The following is a 5,911-nucleotide window of genomic DNA, read 5'->3' on the forward strand; positions in this document are numbered from 1 at the left end:
GGTCCAGCTAGCAAGGGGGCCTGGTTTGAAAGTGGACTCAGGCGGAGGGTCACAATGCCTGTTTGTGGCCAGGTCAGCCCTCCGGGTTGGGCATGGTCTCATGGGCCATGCCGCTGGCTCCCACTCTAAGGATTAGACCCCTATCCCCAGCAAGATTTTCCCGTCATGAGGAAGGAGGAGTGCTCTTTGGTGCTTGAGATCCCCCCATAGGCCAAGATTTGAGCTATGATCTGGACACAGAAGCCTGAATACCCAGGTTGAGTAGAGATTACAGTCTCTGGCTTTGGCAAGTCCCACATGCAGTATATGGGGCCCGCTACATGCATGGCTGATGGGAGGTCAGCTCTCAGTCTGTGTCATACAGAGCATTATTGCACAGGGTGGCCTACGACATTGGGTGCCATCGAGGTTCCTGCAGGTTGATCCTCACATGGGCATTCTGGGAAGACCCCTAGGGCACTTCTTTCTGGAGGGCAGGCAGAACACAGCATTGTGGTTCCAGAATGAACAATCTAGTGGGCTTGTGGGCCACACGGGTGAAGAGAGAATTCTAAAAGCACAAGCGCTTGTTCAGTTCAGTGCCAAGCACATATCATTAAAAATGTGCAGCGTCTGACTTGAGATCTCCAGCACCTGAGTCAGGGCAAGTGTCAGATGTTCACTCACGCTGGAGTTTGTGTCCATGATGGCTGACGAATGGAGGGGTGGCCTCATGTGGCCATGGAAGTCATCACAGTCCTGGGCTTGTGAGCTGCTCTGAACAGCAAGCTTTCCTTCTGTGGGACAGGGGGAGTCCATATTGATGGCACCAGTGTTCCCTGTATGGAAAGACATCATAGCACACCACATGGATGCCTGTTATGCCCAGTAATACTTATCCTTCCAGCCCAGGGACAAGGACATTTCGATATGGTGGCACTGGGTCAAAATGCGCAGGGGGCTGAGGTGAAAGGGAGCCTCATTCTGATGGGTCCCAATGCTGGCTTGTGTCCAGGGAGGCCTTAGAATGTGGCGGGGCCTCAGGTGCCATGCAGGATTCTCCTCCCCTGAGGGTTGGATGCAACTCCCAAGGTCCAGGTTTCATTCTTGGGACAGGAGGTGTTCTTTTTTGTGGCTCAGGAATCAAGTGTTGGACCATAAGTAGGTATTCCAGAGTTTGCCTCTGGAGACAGATGCCCACAAACCTCAGCTAGGGTTCCGTTGAGGTCATAGGGGTATGTCAGGTTCCATCTTCTGACTCAGGGCCATTCTCCTGAGTATCTCCCTGGAGGGAGGTGTCTGGCATGTGTCTGAATGCGCCTTTTTTCCTTAGCGGACATTGAATTTGGGGTGGGCTCCGGGGCATTGCAGGTGTCTCCCAATCTGGAGGGTTTGTGCAAATGTGACGTGCAGAGTTCCCTTTGGGTGGGCAGGCAAAGTCCTGCACTGTGGCTCTAGAGACCCATCCTAGAGGGCCTGTTGGCCAGGGCTTTGGGGACAAGTCTGCAAACACAACTCGGGATACTGTCAGGGGCGAGGTGATGGCAGCCCGATCTGTAGATTGTAGGGCAGTGCCTCGGGATCCGAAATGAGGGCGACAGGGAGGCGGGAGTGCAGTCTTTTTTGTGTGGGTTGTGTGTCTCGGTTGGCCACGGAATGTAGCCGTAGACTCATGGGGCCATGGGTGATTTTGCCTCTGTGAGGATTCTGCCCAGCTCTAAAGGTTTAGGTGTCTTTACAGGGGAAGGAAAGAGTGTTGTTTTCGTCTCAGGGGTCCCGCCATAGCAGGGATTACATGGTCGGCTTCTGGGTCCCGGGCGGCTGGAGAACCCAACCGAGCATGAGGATTTGTGCCTAGGGTCATGTCAGGCCTGATATGCGGGCTCCTGGTCCAGCTAGTGAGGGGGCTGGTATGAAAGCAGTTTCAGGCTGAGGGTCACAATGCCTGTTTGTGCCCAAAGCAGCCTTCCTGGGTGGGCGTGGTCTCATGGAAAAGGCAGCTGGCTCCCACCCTGAGGTAGAGACCCCATCCCCACATAAAGCTTTTCCAGTCATGGGGAAGCAGGAGTGCTCTTTATGCTTGAGTCCCCCCCCCCCATATACTGGGATTTGAGCTATGGTATGGCCACAGACAGGTGAATACCCAGGTTTGGCAGAGATGAAAGTCTCTGGCCATGGCAGGTCACACCTGCAGGATATGGGGCCTGCTACCTGGGGGGCTGATGGAAGGTCGGGTCTCAGGCTGTGTCAGACAGAGCATTAGTGCACAGGGCGGCCCCGGAAGTTGGGGTGACATCGAGATTTGTGCTGGTTTATCCTCAGGTGGGGATTCTGGGCAGACCCCTAGGGCCCTTCTTCTTTCTATAGGGCAGGCAGAAGACTGCACTGTGGCTCCAGAATGAACAATCTTGAGGTGTTGTTGGCCAGAAGAGTGAGGATGGAAATCTGAACGCACAAGCGCTGGTTCAGTTCAGTGCTGAGGACATGGCATTTCCAATGTGTAGCCTCTGACTCCAGATCTCCAGCACTTGAGTCAGGACACTTGTCAGATGGTAGCTCACGCTGGAGTTTGTGTCCATGCTGGCCGAAGAATGGACGTGTAGCCTTGTGAGGCCATAGAGCTTTTCTGGGCAGGAGCTTGTGGGATGTTCCGAACAGCAAGCTTTTCTTTTGCGGGACATGGGGAGTCCGTTTTGATGGCACCAGTGTGTCCCATATGGAAGGACGTTGAAGCAGAAGTCAGCTTGTGAAAATGTGATGGGTAGAGCTTCCTTCAGGTGGGCAGCAAAGTCCTGCTCTGTGGCTCCAGAGGCCCCATCCTAGAGGGCCATTTGGCCAAGGCTTTGGGGACAAAAATCTGCAAACAATCTCAGGATAGGGTTAGGGGCGAGGGATTGCAGGGGCGACCTGCAGACAGTGAGAGCAGCGTCACGCAATCTTAAATGAGAGCTATGGGGACGTGGGAGTGCAGGCTTCTCTGTCTGGGTTGTGTGTCTCGGTTGGCCACAGAATGTAGTGGTAGCCTCATGGGGCCATGGGAGATTCTGCCTCTGTGAGAATTCTGACTGGCTCCCAAGGGTTTGGTGTCTTGCGGGGGGAAGGGAAGAGTGCTCTTTTCCTTCTCAGGGGTCCCACCATAGCAAGGATTCCAGAGTCAAATTCTGGGTCCAGGCATCTGGAGAACCCGACCAAGGGTGAAGACTGGGACCTAGGGTCATGTCAGCCCGATATGCGTAGTCCTGGTCCAGCTAGCCAGGGGTGGTTTGAAAGCGTGATCAGGCTGAAAGTCACAATGCCTGTTTGTGGCCAGGGCAGCCCTCCTGGGTGTGTGTGGTCTCATGGGCCATGCAGCTGGCCCCCACACTGAGCCTTAGACCCCCATCCCCACAGCAAACTTTTCCCGTCATGGGAAAAGAGGAGGGCTCTTTTATGTTTGAGGTTCCCCCATAGGCCGCTATTTGAGCTGTGGTCTGGGCACAGATGCCTGAATACCCAGGTCGGGTAGATTTGACAGTCTCTGGCCATTGCAGGTCCCACCTGCAGGGTATTGGGCCCACTACCTGCCGGGCTGATGGGAGGTCGGGGCTCAGGCTGTGTCAGACAGTGCATTAGTGGACAGGGAGGCCTAGGATATTGGGGTGCCATTGAGGTCCGTGCAGGTTAATCCTCACGTGGGGATTCTGGGCAGACCCCTAATGTAGGGACCTGGTTGGGTGGAGGGAGCCCTTTTGTTGTTGGCTTGGATTGACCCTGTCCCTTGCAGAGGAACTTGCTTGCAGACCCCAGATGTAGGGGCGGGCCAGTTGGATGGAGACGTCCAATCAGTTGGACGCACACATATTTACTATGGTAAATTGGAATTCTATTCGCCACCCGTATTGATGATGGAGCGTGACTGTGCAGCTTTCCTTGTGTGCTGCAGTCTTATTGGCCACCTGTGAGTGGGCCGGGCTCCACCATCCCTATGAAGGTCAGTCTGTGAGGTAGTGTGGGGCCATTTTTATTTTTTATTTATTTATTTTTATTTTTTGCATTTGTCGGTTCATCAGGAGCAGCATTTCTTGGTTTGTTGGGAGCAGCGTTTTTCGGTTTTTCGGGACCAGCATTCGTCGGTTCGCTGGGCAGTGGCTTCGCCAGCCCGGCAGAGGCCTCGCCAGCCCGGCAGCAGCCTCGCCAGCCAGGGAGCATCCTCTCCAGCCCGGCAGTGGCCTCACCAGCCAGGGAGCAGCCTCGCCAGCCGGGGAGCGGCCTCGCCAGCCCAGCAGTGGCCTCACCAACTGGGGAACAGCACTGCCAGAGCATCATGAGCATTGCTGGGCAGCGGCCTCACCAGCCGGGGAGCAGCCTTGCCAACTGGGGAGCGGCCTCGCCAGCCAGGGAATGGCCTTGCCAGCCAGGGAGAGGCCTCGCTGGCGAGCAGCGCTGCTGGAGCATCATCATCAGGAAGCGGCCTCATGGGTTAGCGGTGCCACCAGGAGTGCCATCATCGGTCTTGTTCCTAACAGTAGGAGACTGCTCTCCGCTATCTCTTCACCTGGAAGCCACCCTTGTAGTCCTGCATCACCATGGTGCTCCAGGGTGGCCTACTAACCCGCAGAGAGGAACCAGTACCCCTGAAGAGCATCTCTGTGACCTTGTCCATTCGTGGTTTGTGGCTTGTGTGTCTGCTACCTTAAACTACAAGAATGAGGAGGAAGTTCCTTTGGAGACCTTCTTTGTGTTCCCCATGGATGATGAATCAGCTGTCTACAGCATTGAGGTCAAGTTGGATGGGAAGAAAATTAAAGCAGAATTAAAGGAGAAAACAAAGGCCCACAGCATCTATGAGAGTGCCATCAGCAACTGCCGCCAAGCTTTCCTACTGGAGGAGGACAAGTACTCCAAGGACATCTTCTGTTACAGTGTGGGGAACCTGGACCCAGGGTCGAGTGTAGCAATCACTCTGAAGTATGGGCAGGAGCTCCACTTGGAAGCAGATAGAGCCCTGCACTATGTGCTCCCAGCTGTCTTGAATCCTAGATACCGTGGCTCTGGATCATTCGAGGACAGTTGCCTTGATATGAAGACTCCTGTCGTTCCTTTGGAGGACCTGCCCTCTACACTCAGCATGGTTGCCACCGTCAGTTCCCAGCATGGCATTGAGAGGATCCAGTCCAACTGCCCCTTCAGTCCTACCAAGTACCTTGGAGAAGATAAGACTTCTGCCCAGGTTTCCTTGGCTGATGGACACAGATTTGATCAAGATGTGGAACTCCTGATTTACTACAGTGAGGTGCATACCCCCACTGTAGCTGTGGAGATGGGGCAACCTGGAGACAACTCAGATGGTTTCATGAAAGATCCATCTTTGATGGTGTATTTCTGCCAAAATATCCCAGAATCTCAGTCACCTGTCATCTCTGGAGAATTCATCTTCCTCATGGACCACTCAGCAAGTATGCAGTCCCCCATAAGTAAACAGTATAACTCTCAGCTACGCATACAGGCAGCCAAGAAACACTGATTTTGCTGCTGAAGAGTTTGCCTATGGGCTGTTACTTCAATATCTATGGATTCGGAAGTTCCTATGAGGCATTCTTTCCAAATAGTGTGAAATCCACTCAGCAGACCATGGAGAAGGCACTGAGGAGAGTTAAGCTTATGCAGGCTAACCTGGGGAGCCCTGAGGTAGCAGCCGTTGTTAGGTAGCGGGAATCGTGGGGTAGCAGGAATCATCAGGTTGGGGGAATCGTCGGGTAGCGGGACTCTTGGAGTAGCGGGAATTATCCCGTAGGGGAAATCATTGGGTAAGGGAAGTAATCGGGTTTGCTGTCCTGGTCATCGTCACCTCTTTGTAAGAGAAGGCCCTGACAGGTTGGTTTGATTTTTGATGCATGGGGCAAAATAAAACTTTGCTTGGTCTTCACTTTGTGTCAGTCTCATTCCTTTGATC

The 5,911-nt window shown here is 53.8% G+C and overlaps 1 pseudogene; it reads left to right on the forward strand.

Moving 5' to 3' along the window:
• The first annotated feature begins 2,150 nt into the window (after positions 1-2,150).
• Positions 2,151-5,667, forward strand: LOC123936545 (annotated as a pseudogene).
• Positions 5,668-5,911: the final 244 nt, after the last annotated feature.

The sequence above is a fragment of the Meles meles genome, unplaced genomic scaffold (assembly GCF_922984935.1).
Source record: "Meles meles unplaced genomic scaffold, mMelMel3.1 paternal haplotype, whole genome shotgun sequence".
NCBI lineage: Eukaryota > Metazoa > Chordata > Mammalia > Carnivora > Mustelidae > Meles > Meles meles.